Below are 18,113 nucleotides of genomic sequence, written 5' to 3' on the forward strand. Positions count from 1 at the left end.
ATAATCCAAGCACTTTGGGAGGCTGAAGCAGGCAGATTACTTCAGGTTAGGAGTTCAAGACCAGCTTGGCCAACATGGTGAAACCCCATCTCTACCAAAAAATACAAAAATTAGTTAGGCATAGTGGTGCGTGCCTATAGTCTCAGCTATTCGGGAGGTTGAGATGGGAGACTCACTTGAACCCGGGAGGTGGAGGTTGCAGTGAGCCAAGATTGTACCACTGCACTCCAGTCTGGATGACAGAGTAAAACCCTGTCTTAAAAAAAAAAGAAAAAATCGGCCGGGTGCCGTGGCTCACGCTTGTAATCCCAGCACTTTGGGAGGCTGAGGCGGACGGATCACCTGAGGTCAGAAGTTCGAGACCAGCCTGACCAACATAGAGAAACCCCGTCTCTACTAAAATACAAAAAAATTAGCCGGGTGTGGTGGTGCATCCCTATAATCCCAGCTATTCAGGAGACTGAGGCAGGAGACTCGCTTGAACCTTGGAGGCGGAGGTTGCGGTGAGCTGAGATTGCGCCATTGCACTCCATCCAGCCTAGGCAGCCAGAGTGAAACTCTGTCTCACACACACACACAAAAAAAATCACTTTATGTAGTGGGACCTTTTGCTCAGCGGTAATATAGTACTCAGTAAATATGGTCTCCATGGTGCATATCCTCTTTTTATTTATTTACTTATTTTTTTGAGATGGAGTCTTGCTCTGTCTCCCAGGCTGAGAGTGCAGTGGCTTGATCTTGGCTCACTGCAACCTCCGCCTCCCAGGTTCAAGGAATTTTCTTGCCTCAGCCTCCCGAGTAGCTGGAATTGTAGGCATGCGGCTAATTTTTGTATTTTTAGTAGAGATAGGGTTTCACCATGTTGGCCATGCTGGCCTGGAACTCCTGACCTCAGGTGATCTGCCCTCCTTGGCCTCCCAAAGTGCTGGGATTACAGGCGTGAGCCACCATGCCCGGCCCCCCCTTTTTATCTTTTTTTGCTGAACCATTTAAGAATTATTTGCAGACATCCAGATATTACAACATTATGAGTTCCTAAGCTTTTCTTTATAAGAATATTGAGCTTTAGTGTAGTGGATTCTTATTATATATCTAAGAACCCATAATTAAAGAGACAAGTCTCATTGATCTGTGAACTCTAAGCCAGTAAAAAGAAGATAAACAACAGAAATGCAGAGGTAGTCAGTTCACAGATTGACATTTTACTCTTTCGACTTTTGATTTGATTGTGTACTTAAAAGACTGGCTTCTCCGTTGAAAAATAACTTATGTGGTAACGAATCAGATACTTGACGAAATGTAACTACCACAAACAAGACTATACACTATATTATGGCTTACAGAATTATATGCCATTTTAACTGAAGTAGAAAATTGTAACTGCCTTTATTTCATTTATTTTTGAGATAGAGCCTCACTCTCTCACCCAGACTGGAGTGCAGTGGCATGATCTTGACTCACTGCAACCTCTGCTTCCCAGGTTTAAGTGATTCTCATGCCTCAGCCTCCCAAGTAACTGGGATTGCAGGCATATGCCACCATGCCCAGCTAATTTTTGTATTTTTAGTAGAGACAGTGTTTCCCCATGTTGGCCACGCTGGTCTCGAACTCCTGGCCTAAAGTGATCCACCCGCCTCGGCCTCCCATAGTGCTGGAATTACAGGCGTGAGCCACTGCACCCGGGCATAATTGCCTTTAAATAGTAGTTGTAAATTATTTCTAGGTTACCTGCGATCTAAATTACTAAAATTAAACTAGGATTTTGAAAAGATATGCAGAGACTCTGATAGGCTGTTCTTCAAGGCAAGGACTAAGCTCAGGACCACTGGGATATAACAGGTGTTCAGTAAATTGTTAGTGAATAAAGCCTTTGAATAATAGATTTTTATCTAAGTACAGGGTAAAATTCTGAAAGTTTGCTATAGTTCCTTTTCTTGGAAAGTAAATCATCTATGTTCATCATATATAGGCAGTGTGTCTTCTTCCTCTAGGCCATATAACACCATATCTCAGATTTATTTCTGATTATATAATATATACTACATCTATATAACAATAAAAGAATTTTCTTTAAACTGAAGTTCCATCTAGAAACAGACTTTTGACTGGGCATGCTGGCTCACTGCTATAATCCCAGCACTTTGGGAGCCTGAAGGGGGCAGATTACTTGAGGTCAGGAGTTCAAGACCAGCTTGGCCAACATGGTGAAACCCTGTCTCTACTAAAGATGCAAAAATTAGCCGGGCCTGGTGGCATGCGCCTGTAATCCCAGCTACTTGGGAGGCTCAGGCAGGAGAATCATTTAACCCAGGAGGTGGAGGTTGCAGTAAGCCAAGATTGTGCCATTGTACTCCAGCCTGGGCGAAAAGAACAAAACTCTATCTCAAAGAAAAAAAAAAGAAAATGACTTCCTGTTATGAACCTTATCTGTTTTCCGAAGGAAATGTGGGCTAACGGGTTATTACTACTTAAGATGCGACACTTGCTTTTTGCCTCCTTAGCCTTCTTTGTAAATGTTGGTGACATCATTTTTGTTGAGTTCATTCTGGATCATATGTCCATTTCTTTTTTGAACAGTTTAAATTTTTTTTAAAATTGCAAGAGAAAACAATGAACACCCATATACCCTTCATCTAAATTTACCAACTGATAACAGTTTATCATGTTTGCTTTGCTAATCTCTGTATTTTTTCTTTCATTCCTAAACCATTGGAGAGTTATTTGCAGACATCCAGACACTTCAGCTTAATCCCATAAATACTTCAGCTTAATCCTCTAAAACAAGGGCATCTTCTGCATGACCACAATACAACGATCAAATTCAGAAAAATTATATTAATGGAGTACTGTTCTCTAGAGTGATTACAGTCTGTATTCTGATTTCCACAGTTGTCCCAGTCATGTCTTTCATAGCTGAAGGAAGGAGGAGGGAATCTTTCTGGTAGTCGCACATTGTTGCCAAAATGAAATTCTTTTTTCTTGGAAGTATCTTTCCTCTAATTCCATACTTGCCAAGCAACTGACACTGATTTACTCTCCCAGAAACACAAATACCAGGATGGGGAGGCTCTATATGAGAGGTAATTACAATTTCCTAAATTGGCATAATCCCTGTAAATTGACAAATTGAAATTCTTGTCTAAATTTAATTTCATGTGAACCTAATTATCCTTGGCTACTTTTCATCTCTGGATGAATTCATATGCTTTGGGTTGTCAGTGCCAAATTTGTTATGCTTTGTTTAATATGTTCAGACCACAGAGCTGACAGCATCTATTTCTTCTGGTTATACACCAGGTAAGGTATAGTTAACACACAGATGTTTTATACTACTTCAGAATGAATTTGGACCAACCGGGCACAGTGGCTCATGCCTGTAATCCAAGCACTTTGGGAGGCTGAGGCAGGCAGAACACTTAAGCTCGGGAAATGTAACTACCACAGTAGTCGGGTAACATGGGGAGACCTTGTCTCTATAAAAATTTAAAAATTAGCTGGTTGTGTTGGTGTGTGCCTGTAGTGCCAGCTACTTGGGCTGATGTGAGACAATCGTTTGAGCCCGGGAGGTTGAGGCTGTAGTGAGCCATGTTTGTGCCACTGTACTCCAGCCTGGGTAACAAAGCAAGACCCTGTCTCAAAAAAAAAAATAAATAAATAAAGTAAACTTGGGCTAGCGTAGTGGCTTATGCCTGTAATCCCAGCTCTTAGGAAGGCCGAGGCAGGCAGATCACTTGAGGCCAGAAATTCAAGGCCAGCCTGGCCAACATGGCGAAACTCCATCTCTACAAAAAATACAAAAAATAGCTGGGTGTGGTGGCACATGCCTGTAGTCCCAGCTACTCAGGAGGTTGAGCCACAAGAATTGCTTGAGCCTGGGAAGCAGAGTTTGCAGTGAGCTGAGATTGTGCCACTGTACTCCAGCCTGGGCAACAAAGTGAGACGCTATCTCAATAAAATAAGATTAACTTGGAGTACAATAAACTTGAACAAAATGTTCTTGGATTTGCACAGACCACATGCACCATTTCTGTACTTTGCATTACTGGGTTGGACAATAGCACATAATATGCAACAGCATACGCTACAGAATTAAATTTGCACCATTTTCAAGTTTAGTGCATGATTCCCTTAGGAAAATCAGGAAGTTTAAGTCTTCTGTTAGCTTTGGTATAAGGCTTTTAATTTATTTATGCATTGCCTCTTTCACAAAGAGACATGTACAATAAAATAGTATAATAAACCTAGGAAAGGTGGATACAAACACAAAACTGTAAAAGTCAACAAAATTTCAGCTCGCAGAGACTCTGATTATATATTTTAAACTTGTATAGGTTCCTCCTTTTTTTTTTCTTTTTATTATGGACAACTCCAAACAACAACAACAAAAGAGTTTAACAAATACCATACGTGTAGCGCAGCTTCAACAGTTACCTTTCTTTTTCTTTTTCTTTTTTTTTTTTTTTGAGATGGGGTCTCAGTTTGTAACCCAGGCTAGGGTACAGTGGCGTGATCTCAGCTTATTGCAACCTCCACCTCCTGGGTTCAAGCGATTCTCCTTCCTCAGCCTCTCAAGTAGCTGGGATTTCAGGCGTGCACCACCACGCCCAGCTAATTTTTGTATTTTTAGTACAGATGGGGTTTCGTCATATTGGCCAGGCTGGTGTCGAACTCCTGACGAGGTAACCTGCCTGCCTCAGCCTCCCAATGTGCTGGGATTACAGGTGTGAGCCACCGAGCCTGGCCTTAGACTTACCAATATTTTCCCAATTCTGTTTCATCTATACCCCTACTTCCCCTCCCATGTTATTTTATATATCAAATCATTTCATCATTGAATATTTCAGTTATTTTCACAAATTATTTGAATCACTACAAGCAAAATTTACACATTGTAGTGATTGGTTGATAGCTCTCAGGACTTAATCTATAGATTTCCTCACCATCTCTTGTTTTTCTTTTTTTCTTGTTTGCATTCACTTGTTGAAGAAATCAGGTAATTTGTCCAGTAGAATTTTTACTGTCTGGATTATGCTGATTATTTTTCCAGAGTATCATTTTTTATGTTCTGAATTTGTATTTCCTCTAAATTGGTATTTGGACCTAGAGGCTTTACAAGAGACTGGTTTCTTTGGAATGCAATGTAAAATTTTAAAATAAGCTATTTAAACCTTTCAGGATATCATAAATGAAAATTAACCGCAATTTATTTATATTAGGGGTAAGCGTGTGCTGAAATTGATTGTGCTTCAAGAATTGTAGGTTAATTTCCTAGGATTTCAAAAGTTCTGTCTATGCCTCTACACCTTTAATAGGTAGTAGTGTTTTCTGAGGTGTTTTTTTCCTTTTCTTTTTCCTTTTTTTTAAAGATGGGGTCTCGCTTTATCGCCCAGGCTGGAGTGCAGTAGCAGAATCTCAGCCCACTTCAACCTCTGCCTCCCAGGTTCAAGCAATTCTCCTGCCTCAGCCTCCTGAGTAGCTGGGATTACAGGCATGCGCCACCATGCCTGGCTAATTTTTATATTTTTAGTAGAGATGGGGTTTCACTGTATTGGCCAGTCTGGGTGTTTTCTGAGGTTTTTTTGTTTTGTTTTGTTTTGAGACATGGTCTCACTCTGTCACCCAGGCTGAAGTGCAATGGTGCAAGTACAGCTCACTGCAGCCTCAACCTCCTAGGCTCAGGTGACCCTCCCACTTCAGCCTCCCAAGTAGCTGGGACTACAGGTGCGTGCCACCATGCCCGGCCAATTTTTGCATTTTTTTTGTAGAAATGGGGTTTCACCAGGTTACCCATTTCATCTGGAACTCCCATACTCAAGTGATCCGCCCACCTTGGCCTCCCAAAGTGCTGGGATTACAGACGTGAGCCACTGCGCCTGGCTCCTATCGTATTCTTGATGCTATATATTTCTCAGACATACTTGTATTGCCTGTGCTTGGTTGCATTTGCTATCGGATGGTATGGTTCTGGAAATGTTTAAGGGGTGAGTTTTCTTACCTGGTCTCTCGTACAGATTTTGTGATCATTTTTGCCTCAAATCTATGGTTTGGTTTTTTTGGTTTTGTCTTCCTTAATTCTGCTATAGTTTTCCTTTACATAGAATGGCAGAAAAGGTTACAGGCAACTTTTTTTTTTTTTTTTTTTTTTTTTTTTTTTTGAGACGGAGTCTCGCTCTGTCACCCAGGCTGGAGTGCTGTGGCCGGATCTCAGCTCACTGCAAGCTCCGCCTCCCGGGTTCCCGCCATTCTCCTGCCTCAGCCTCCCGAGTAGCCGGGACTACAGGCGCCCGCCACCTCGCCCGGCTAGTTTTTTTTTTTGTATTTTTTAGTAGAGACGGGGTTTCACCGTGTTAGCCAGGATGGTCTCGATCTCCTGACCTCGTGATCCGCCCATCTCGGCCTCCCAAAGTGCTGGGATTACAGGCTTGAGCCACCGCGCCCGGCACAGGCAACTTTTTAGATCATTACTGCTCGAGCTCTTTATGACCAAAGAGATATTTTAATGAAACTGTGGCCGGTGTCTGTAATCCCAGCACTTTGGGAGGCTGAGACAGGTGGATCACTTGAGCCCAGGAGTTCGAGACCAGCCTGGGCAACATGGCGAAAACCTGTCTCTACAAAAAACACAAAAATTGGCAGGGCGCAGTGGCTCACGCCTGTAATCCCAGTGAGAGGATATAACATACTAGCAGCCCTTCCTCTCCGCGCCTCCTCGGCCTCGGCGTTCACTCCGGAGGCGCTTGAGGAGCCCTTCAGCCCCCCCACGGCACTGTGGGAGCCCCTCTCTGGGCTGGCCGAGGCGGAAGCTGGCTCCCTCTGCTTGCAGGGAGGTGTGGAGGGAGATGTGCGGGTGGGAACTGGGGCTGCATGCAGCGCTCACGGGCCAGCACGAGTGCCAGGTGGACATGGGCTCGGCAGGCCGTGCACCCGGAGCAGCCGGCTGGCACCACCAGCCCAGGGCAGTGAGGGGCTTAGCACCCGGGCCAGCAGCTGCAGAGGGTGCGCCAGGTCCCCCAGCAGTGCCAGCCTGCGGGCGCTGCGCTGGAATTCTCGCCTGGCCTCAGCTGCCTCCCCATGGGGCAAGGCTTAGGACCTGCAGCCCGCCATGCCCCAGTCTCCCCCGCGCAGTGGGCTCCTGCATGGCTGGAACCTCCCCCGAATGAATGCTGCCCCCTGTCCCAGGGGGCCCAGTCCCTTCAACTGCACAAGAGCTGAGGAGTTGCGGGTGCAGGTCACGGGACTGGTGGGCAGCTTCCCCTGCGGCCGGTGAGGGATCCACTAGCTGAAACCAGCTGGGCTCCTGAGTCTAGTGGAGACTTGCAGAAACTTTATGTCTAGCTAAAGGATTGTTTTTTTTTTGTTTTTGTTTTTGTTTTTTTTTTTTTGAGACGGAGTCTTGCTCTGTCGCCCAGGCTGGAGTGCAGTGGCGCGATCTCGGCTCACTGCAAGCTCCGCCTCCCGGGTTCACGCCATTCTCCTGCCTCAGCCTCCCGAGTAGCTGGGACTACAGGCGCCCACAACCGCGCCCGGCTAATTTTTTTTGTATTTTTAGTAGAGACGGGGTTTCACCGTGGTCTCGATCTCCTGACCTTGTGATCCACCCGCCTCGGCCTCCCAAAGTGCTGGGATTACAGGCGTGAGCCACCGCGCCCGGCCTAGCTAAAGGATTGTAAACGCACCAATCAGCACTGTGTCTAGCTCAGGGTTTGTAAATACACCAATCAGTACTCTGTGTCTAGCTCAAGGTTTGTAAATGCACCTATCAGTACTGGTATCTAGCTAACCTAGTGGGGACTTGGAGAACTTTTCTGTTTAGCACTCTGTGTCTAGCTAAAGGATTGTAAATGCACCAATCAGCACTCTGTATCTAGCTAATCTAGTGGGGATTTGGAGAACTTTTCTGTCTAGCACTCTGTGTCTAGCTAAAAGATTGTAAACGCACCAATCAGTACCCTGTCAAAATGGACCAATCAGCTCTCTGTAAAATGGACCAATCAGCAGGATGTGGGTGGGGCCAGATAAGGGAATAAAAGCAGGGTGCGTAGCTAGCCAGTGACAACCTGCTTGGGTCCCCTTCCATGCTGTGGAAGCTTTGTTCTTTCACTCTTTGCAATAAATCTTGCTGCTGCTCACTTTTTGGGTCCACGCCACTTTTATGAGCTGTAACACTCACCACAAATGTCTGCAGCTTCACTCCTGAGGTCAGCAAGACCCCGAACCCACCAGAAGGAAGGAACTGTGGACACATCTGAACATCTAAAGGAACAAACTCCCGACTACCAACTTTAAGAACTGTGAAACTCACCGCGAGCATCCGCGGCTTCATTCTTGAAGTCAGCGAGACCAAGAACCCACCAATTCTGGACACACCAGCACTTTGGGAGGCCAAGGCGGGTGGATCACGAGGTCAGGAAATCGAGACCATCCTGGCTAACACGGTGACACCCTGTCTCTGCTAAAAATAAAAAAGAAAAAATTAGCCAGGCGTTGTGGCGGGCACCTGTAGTCCCAGCTACTTGGGAGGCTGAGGCAGGAGAATGGCGTGAACCCGGGAGGCAGAGCTTGCGGTGAGCTGAGGTCACGCCACTGCACTCCAGGCTGGAGCCTGGGCAACAGAGCGAGACTCCGTCTCAAATATATATAATATATATGTATTTTATATATATAAGCTGGATGTGGTGTTGTGAACCTGTAGTCCCAGCTACTCCGGAGGCTGAGACTGGCGGATCATCTGAACCCGAGGAGGTCAAGGCTGCAGTGAGCTGTGCACTGGACTCCAGCCTGGGCAACAAAATGAGACCCTGTCTCAAAAAAAAGAGAAAAACTGTAACTGTAAAGGTAGTCTCTTTGTAGGAAGGCTGAAAATACTTGCATAGCATTTGTACATAGTGCTAGAAGTGCCTTACTGTTGGAGTTTATAGAGAAGCTGAGAGGTTTGTTCAGGATTGCTTGCTACTCATTGGCAATGGTGTTTGGGCTGAAACTCAAATTTTGGGGGCAAATACCCTAAGCTCCTGAGGAAAGCATCAATGAGGACAATAGGTGTTTGGTTTAAGGGCTAAGCCTCTCCCTGGTAAGCCCTTGTTTCAGGGATTATGGCTCAGGAAGAGGCTAGGGATGGAGAAGATGCTGAAGGAGCTGTTAGACGAATATGAAGACGACACAGAGGACATGCTCCTTAAATAATTATTGAGTGATTGGAGAAGATGACAGCTGGGGTAGGAAACAAATATGAGATGGAGGAAAAGTTTTCAGAAAGCAGCAGCTAAGTGAGTAACCAAGTGATTGTTTAGACACAAGCAGAAAGCCTGGAGGGGATCATTTACTGATCCTTTAGACACAAGCCTGGAGGGCAAGAGCAGGAGCTTGACTTAGTAGCGGACATTCTTCTGCGCCTCCTTCCAAGAACTTCTACTTGCTCAACCCATCTACTCTCCCCACAGGCATCCGGAAGACTTTTGGAAAACTGTCAGATATAAAAAATATAAGGACTTTAAAAGGCAGGCTGGGCATGGCAGCTCACGCCTGTAACCCCAGCACTTTGGGATGCTGAGGCAGGCAAATCACTTGAGGCCAGGCGTTCGGGACCAGCCTGACCAACATGGTGAAACCCCATCTCTACCAAAAATACAAAAATTAACCGGATGTGGCGGTGGGTGCCTGTAATCCCAGCACTCAGGAGGCTGAGTTAGGAGAATCACGTAGCCCTGGTGGTGGAGGTTGCAGTGAGCCAAGATCACGTCACTGCACATCAGCCTGGGTGACAGAGCAAGCCTCTGTCTCCAAAGAAACGAAAAGGCAGTAGAAAAAGTGGGAGAAAACTTTTCTGCATTTTATGTGCTTACACTCTAGAAGAAGAGACCGCGAAGCAAAATCAAATCTCAATACAAATTCATCTTTGTCAAATGAGTGTTACTGACATTCAATGTTTCTAGAGTTCTGTGGAAGGATAAATGTATCATAGTGTTTCCCAAAACGATTTCATGAATCAGTAAAATTTCCAGAAGATTTTGGGATCTGACATGCGTGTTGCCAAGGTTTTATTTTGCTTATTAATCTTTAAGAAAAACCCTTTATATTGCCCTAATTTTTCTCAGTTCACCTCAAACCCTGGCTAACAGTCACAGCACATCAGTTTTCCATCCGGAGACATGGAACTAGAGTGGTGTTAGAACAAGAAGAAATCAAGCTAGGCTTTGAATGGATAAGATTTATGTGGGCAAAGAGAAGTATTTAAAAGGCCGGGCGCGGTGGCTCACGCCTGTAATCCCAGCACTTTGGGAGGCCAAGGCAGGTGGATAACAAGGTCAGTAGTTCGAGACCAGCCTGACCAACATGGTAAAACCCCATCTCTACTAAAAAATACAAAAATTAGCTGGGCATGGTGGTGTGTGCCTGTAATCCCAGCTACTCGGGAGGCTGAGGCAGGAGAATTGCTTGAACCCAGGAGGCGGAGGTTGCAGTGAGCCGAGATTGTGCCACTGCACTCCAGCCTGGGTGACAGAACAAGACTCCATCTCAAAAAAAAAAAAAAAAAGAAAAGAGAAATATTAAAAAAAATACTCAAAACTGACCAGGTGAGACCCCATCTCTATTTAGAAAAAGAAAAACATTGGCCGGGCACAGTGGCTCATGCCTGTAATCCCAGCACTTTGAGAGGCCGAGGCGGGTGCATCATCTGAGGTCGGGAGTTCGAGACCAGCCTCACCAACCTGGTGAAACCCCATCTTTGCTAAAAACACAAAAATTAGCTTGGTGTGATGGCAGGCACCTGTAATTCCAGCTACTCAGGAGGCTGAGGCACAAGAATCACTTGAATCTGGGAAGCGGAGTTTGCAGTGACTGAAATCACGCCACTACATTCCAGCCTCGGCAGCAGAGTGAGACTCCGTCTCTCTCAAAAAAAAAAAAAAAATTAGCCAGGCATGGTGGCATGTGCCTATAATCCCAGCTACTCGGGAGGCTGAGGCAGGAGGATTGCTTCAGGCCAGGAGGTAGAGGCTGCAGTGAGTCATGTTTGTACCACTGCAGTCCAGCCTGGGTGACAGAGCAAGATGCTGTCTCTAAAAAAAGAACATACACACACAGAAATCTATCATGTGTTTGTTTTGTTTTGTTTGACATGGAGTTTCACTCTTTTGTTGCCCAGGCTGGAGTGCAGTGGCGCGATCTCAGCTCACTGCAACTTCAGCCTCCAGGCGTGATCTCGGCTCACTGCAACGTCAGCCTCCAGGTTCAAGGGATTCTCCTGTCTCAGCCTCCCGAGCTTAACTATTGTGAGCTCTATGAATTTTTGTCAGAATATCCTGACTCCCCAGATGACATAGCAGTCCAGTGAGAAAGTGGGACATACACTGGAGCCTCAGCTCATGCCCAGTTCCCACCACCACCTCCCCACCCACCTGGGATGGGTTTTGGGCTGCCTGCTTCTCAACCTTCTGGTGCCCCAGGCTCCACCCACCTGTAGCATCCCTGCCCCATGACTGCACCACCGTCTGCTATGCTTTTGGTCTCTACCTCCACAGGGACCTGGGTGCAGGGAAGGTTGGGGTTGGGTACATGTACTCCATGGGCATTTTGGGCAGGGTATGGCAACCAGGCTGGCAGAGCCAAAATGTATTGGGCAGGCCCCTTGGCAAGGGTTAGCATCTTGTCTACCTTTATCTAGTTACAAAGCACGTTTGGGCACAGAGGCTGCAATGCCTCCGGGGTCATCTATCTATCACGGATTGAGTGTCAGGTCTGTGGGACAGGGCGATTGACTTCACTGCACCCACCCAGGGCATGCCAAATCGGGTCCAGCTGTTGGTGGAAGGAGGACCTTGGCAGCTAGTGGACCCCCTCATTCGGGGTCTGGTTTCTAGGTAGATAAGGGAACTTCAGAGAATAGCCTCATTCTGTGTCTTGGGAGAGACAAAAGGTTGAGAGACAGGAGGGAGGTGGGAAGACCAGGGAGACCTTGAGGCTGCTTCTTTAGTTTAACCTTGTTTTGAGGTGAAATATTCTGGTTTCCTTCATCCTAAAGGTTTCTCTAGGCTGGGTACGGTGGCTCACGCCTGTAATCCCAGGACTTTGGGAGGCCGAGGCAGGTGGATCACTTGAGGTCAGGAGTTCGAGACCAGACTAGCCAACATGGTGAAACTCTGTCTCTACTAAAAAAAAAATACAAAAACGTTAGCAGGGTGTGGTGGCCTGTGCCTGTAGTCCCAGCTACTCAGGAGACTGAGGCAAGAGAATTGCTTGAACCCGAGAGGCAGAGGTTGCAGTGAGCCAAGATTGTGCCATTTCACTCCAGCCTGGGCAACAGAAGGAAACTCTGTCTAAAAAAAAAAGAAAAAAAAAATTTATCTATGTTGTAGTGAAGGAACCCAGAGAATTTCACCCCAAAATATGTCACCCTGGTATGCTAATTATTTTAAGAGCCCTTGAAAGACAGCATGTGCTGGAAGAGATTCTACTCTAATCTTCCCTTGCCTACCTTAAGACTAGACCCACCAAAGAAAATGCAACTGCCGGCCGGGCGCGGTGGCTCAAGCCTGTAATCCCAGCACTTTGGGAGGCCGAGACGGGCGGATCACGAGGTCAGGAGATCGAGACCATCCTGGGTAACACAGTGAAACCCCGTCTCTACTAAAAAAATACAAAAAAACTTAGCCGGGCGTGGTGGCGGCGCCTGTAGTCCCAGCTACTCGGGAGGCTGAGGCAGGAGAATGGCGTGAACCCGGGAGGCGGAGCTTGCAGTGAGCTGAGATCCGGCCACTGCACTCCAGCCTGGGTGACAGAGCGAGACTCCGTCTCAAAAAAAAAAAAAAAAAAAAAAAAAAAAAAAAAAAAAAGAAAATGCAACTGCCGGCCGGGCGCGGTGGCTCAAGCCTGTAATCCCAGCACTTTGGGAGGCCGAGACGGGCGGATCACGAGGTCAGGAGATCGAGAGACGATCCCGGCTAACACGGTGAAACCCCGTCTCTACTAAAAAATACAAAAAACTAGCCGGGCGAGGTGGCGGGCGCCTGTAGTCCCAGCTACTCGGGAGGCTGAGGCAGGAGAATGGCGTAAACCCGGGAGGCGGAGCTTGCAGTGAGCTGAGATCCGGCCACTGCACTCCAGCCTGGGCGACAGAGCAAGACTCCGTCTCAAAAAAAAAAAAAAAAAAAAAAAAAAAAAAAAAAGAAAATGCAACTGCCTTCATTTCTTCCCTGAAATTTCATTATCTTTTTTTTTTTTTTTTGAGACAGAGTCTCGCTCTGCCACCCAGGCTGGAGTGCAGTGGCCGGATCTCAGCTCACTGCAAGCTCCGCCTCCCAGGTTCACGCCATTCTCCTGCCTCAGCCTCCAGAGTAGCTGGGACTACAGGCGCCCGCCACCTCGCCCGGCTAGTTTTTTGTATTTTTTAGTAGAGACGGGGTTTCACCGGGTTAGCCAGGATGGTCTCGATCTCCTGACCTTGTGATCCGCCCGTCTCGGCCTCCCAAAGTGCTGGGATTACAGGCTTGAGCCACCGCGCCCGGCTGAAATTTCATTATCTATCCAGGAAAAGATGGATGGACTTTTTCACAAAATAGTATCTGCCTCTTATGCTCATTCAAATTCCAAAGAGAGTCATTTACAAGTTAATTTCTGTTTACTTGGCACTGTTCATTCTCTCAAATAATCTTGTTTTTTTTCTTTTGAAGATAGGGTCTTACTCTGTCACCCAGGCTGGAGTACAGCAGCGTAATCAGAGCTCCCTGCCGCCTTGACCCCCTGGGCTCAAGTGATCCTCCTGCCTCAGCCTCCCACGTAGCTAGGGCCACAGATGCGTGCCCCCACATCCAGCTAATGTTTTTATTGTTTTTAGAGAGAAGGTCTCCCTTTGCTACACAGGCTGGTTTTGAACTCCTAAGCTCAAGCAATCCCCTTGCCTCCGCTTCCCAAAGTGCTGGGATTACAGGCATGGGCCACTGCGCCCCACCTCTCTAATAATCATTTATTATCTCTTAAAAATATTGCCTACTGGCCAGGAGCGGTGGCTCACGCCTGTAATCCCAGCACTTTGGGAAGCCGAGACAGGCAGATCACAAGGTCAGGAGATCGAGACCATCCTGGTTAACACGGTGAAACCCCATCTCTACTAAAAATACAAAAAATTAGCTGGGCATCGTGGCGCACACCTGTAGTCCCAGCTACTTGGAGGCTAAGGGAGGAAAATCACTTGAACCAGAGAGGCAAAGACTGCAGTGAGCTGAAATTGCACCATTGCACTCCAGGCTAGGGGACAGAGTGAGACTTCGTCTCAAAAAAGGAAAAAAAATATATATTGCTTACATTCCCCACTTCCCCCCTCCTGTATAGAAAGAGGACAGATAGGCCGGGCACGGTGGCTCATGTCTGTAATCCCAACACTTTGGGAGGCCGAGGCAGGTGGATAACCTGAGGTCGGGAGTTCAAGATCAGCGCGACCAACATGGAGAAACCCCGTCTCTACTAAAAATACAAAATTAGCCGGGATGGTGGCGCATGCCTGTAATCCCATCTACTCGGGAGACTGAGGCAGGAGAATTGCTTGAACCTGGGAGGCAGAGGTTGCGGTGAGCTGAGATCTTGTCATTGCATTCCAGCCTAAGCAACTAGAGCAAAACTCTGTCTCAAAAAAAAAGAAAGAAAGAAAAAGGACAGATAAGTATCTGTACCCCACCAAGTTATGTCTTGGGTAATCACTCTGATTCCTTATGGAGGAATTCCTTCCATGGTTCCTGTCATAAGCGTACTCACGTATAGGCCCGTCCTTCATGGCCTCCTGGCTCCATTCTGTTAGAGTTTGACATTAGTGACCACATTTTAATATTGACAACTTTTTTTTTTTTGAGACGGAGTTTTGCTCTTGTTGCCCAGGCTGGAGTGCAATGGCACAATCTCGGCTCACTGCAACCTCTGCCTCCCGGGTTCAAGCGATTCTCCTGCCTCAGCCTCCTGAGTAGCTGGGACTACAGGCTAATTTTTGTATTTTTAGTGGAGACAGGGTCTTGCTATGTTGCCAAGGCTGGTCTTGAACTCCTGACCTTAAGTGATCCGCCTGCCTCAGCCTTCCAAAATGCTGTGATTACAGGTGTGAGCCATGGTGCCCGGCCTAATATTGATAACTTTCACAGAGGATTCACAGATGTTAGCCAAAGGACACAAAATTTCATTTAGACAGGAGGAATAAGTTCAAGAGATTGTTGCAGCCTAACAGGTTCTTCTTGCTCACTGCCCCCAAAAAGAAAACCAATGGATCAAGAATAGCAGGTGTTGCAGCAAAGAAAGAGTTTAATTATCACAGGGCCAGCCAATTGGAAGAATGGGAGAAATTCCTCAAATCTACCTCCCCGAGAATTCAGAGGTTAGGGTGTTGAAGGGTACTTTGGCAGGCTAGGGGCTGGGGAACCGAAACGATTGACAGGGCGGGAATGAACTCATAGTGCTGTCTAAACGGTCTTTGTGCAGCCGAGTCCATTTCCAGGAGTCTCAGGATCGGGTGGTGTCTCTTGGTCTGCCGAAATGCTAAATCTGAAGAATATCTCAAAAACCAATTCTTTAGTTTTCACAATAGTGATGTTATCTAGAGTTACAGTTGGGGAAGTTATAAATCTTGCAACCCCCAGTTATGTGACTCTGGGGTAGTAAGCAACTTGTAGAAAAGCAAGTTAAGCCATGGCAGGTCATTGTTTATGCCTATTTTTTTGTTGTTGTTGTTTTTAGATGGAGTCTCGCTCTGTCGCCCAGGCTGGAGTGCGTGGCACAATTTTGGCTCACTGCAACCTCCGCCTCCTGGGTTCAAGAGTTTCTCCTGCCTCAGTCTCCTGAGTAGCTGGGATTACAGGTGTCCACTACTACATCCAGGTAATTTTTGTTTTGTTTTGTTTTTTTTTTTTTTTTTTTTTTTTTTTTTTTTTTTTTTTTTTTTTGAGACGGAGTCTCGCTGTGTCGCCCAGGCTGGAGTGCAGTGGCCGGATCTCAGCTCACTGCAAGCTCTGCCTCCCGGGTTTTTACGCCATTCTCCTGCCTCAGCCTCCCGAGTAGCCGGGACTACAGGCGCCCGCCACCTCGCCCGGCTAGTTTTTTGTATTTTTTTAGTAGAGACGGGGTTTCACCGTGTTAGCCAGGATGGTCTCGAACTCCTGACCTCGTGATCCGCCCGTCTCGGCCTCCCAAAGTGCTGGGATTACAGGCTTGAGCCACCGCGCCCGGCTGTTTTGTTTTTTTGAGACAGAGTTTCACTCTCGTTACCTAGGCTGGAGTACAATGGCGTAATCTTGGCTCACTGCAACCTCCACCTCCGGGGTTCAAGTGATTCTCCTGCCTCAGCCTCCTGAGTAGCTGGGAATATGGGCGTATGCCACCATGCCTGGCTAATTTTTTGTATTTTTAGTCAAGATGGGGTTTCACCATGTTGGCCAGGCTGGTTTTGAACTCTTGACCTCAGGTGATCCACACGCCTCAGCCTCCCAAAGTGCTGGGATTACAGGCGTGAGCCACCGTGCCTGGTAACCATGCCTATTCTTTAGTGAAATCCAAGCCCCTACTGTCAGAGGCGTTTGAACTAAAGCAACTCCATCTTGAATAGGGTAAAATAAGGCTGAGACCTACTGGGCTCCATTCCCAGGAGGTTCGGCATTCTAAGTCACAGGATGAGATAGGAGGTCGGCACAAGATACAGATCACAGAGACCTTGCAAAATAGGTTGTGGTGGCTGGGTGTGGTGGTTCACACCTGTAATCCCAACGCTTTGGGAGGCCAAGGCGGGTGGATCACTTGAGGCCAAGAGTTTAAGACTATCCTGGTCAACAAGGTGAAACCCCATCTCTACTAAAGATACAAAAATTAGCTGGGCATAGAGGCACGTACCTGTAGTCCCAACTACCCGGGAGGCTGAGGCAGGAGAATCACTTAAACCCAGGAGACGGAGGTTGCAGTGAACTGAGACTGCCCAACTGCACTCCAGCCTGGGCAACTGAGTGAGACTCTGTCTCAAAAAACAAACAAACAAAAGGTTGTGATAAAGAAGCCAGCCAAAACCAGGATGGCCACAAGAGTGACCTCTGGCATCATCAGTGCTCATAGGCTAATTATAATGCATTAGCATGCTAAAAGACACTCCCACCAGTGCCATGACAGTTTACAAACCCTACGGCAACATCAGGAAGTTACCCTATATGGTCTGAAAAGGGGAGGAACCATCAGTTCAGGGAATTGCCCACCCGTTTCCCAGAAAACCCATGAATAATCCACCCCTTGTTTAGCATATAATCAAGAAGTAACAATTAGTATTAGTATAAGCAGCTGAGCCGCCCAAGCTGCTCTGCCTATGGAGTAGCCATTCTTCATTCCTTTACTTTCCTAATAAGCCTGCTTTCACTTTATGGGTTCACCCTGAATTCTTTCTTAGGGTCTGGATCAGGACCCCTTTCTGGTCACACTACCATAATTCCAACCTTGTGACCTTATGTTAGTCTTTACAAATACGATTTCAATTTTTTTTTTGAGATGGAGTCTCGCTCTACAGCCCAGGCTGGAGTGCAGTGGTGCAACCTTGGCTCACTGCAACTTCTGCCTCCAGGTCCCAGTTCAAGCAATTATCTTGTCTCAGCCTCCTGAGTAGCTGGGATTACAGGCATGTGCTGCCATGCCCAACTAATTTTTGTATTTTTGGTAGAGTCAGGGTTTCACGATGTTGGTCAGGCTGGTCTTGAACTCCTGACCTCGTGATCTGCCCATCTCAGCCTCCCAAAGTGCTAGGATTACAGGTGTGAACCACCATGCCCAGCCTCAGTTTCAATTTTTTTTTTTTTTTAGTTGGAGTCTCACTCTGTTGTCCAGGCTGGAGTGCAGTGGCACGATCTCGGCTCACCACAACCTCTACCTCCCAGGTTCAAGTGATTCTCCCACCTCAGCATCCCGAGTATCTGGGACTACAGGCATGTGCCACCTTGCCTGGCTAATTTTTTTTTTTTTTTTTTTTTTTTTGAGACGGAGTCTCGCTCTGTCGCCCAGGCTGGAGTGCAGTGGCCGGATCTCAGCTCACTGCAAGCTCCGCCTCCCGGGTTCACGCCATTCTCCTGCCTCAGCCTCCCGAGTAGCTGGGACTACAGGCGCCCGCC

Source organism: Macaca fascicularis, chromosome 16 (assembly GCF_037993035.2).
Source record: "Macaca fascicularis isolate 582-1 chromosome 16, T2T-MFA8v1.1".
Classification (NCBI taxonomy): Eukaryota; Metazoa; Chordata; class Mammalia; order Primates; family Cercopithecidae; genus Macaca; species Macaca fascicularis.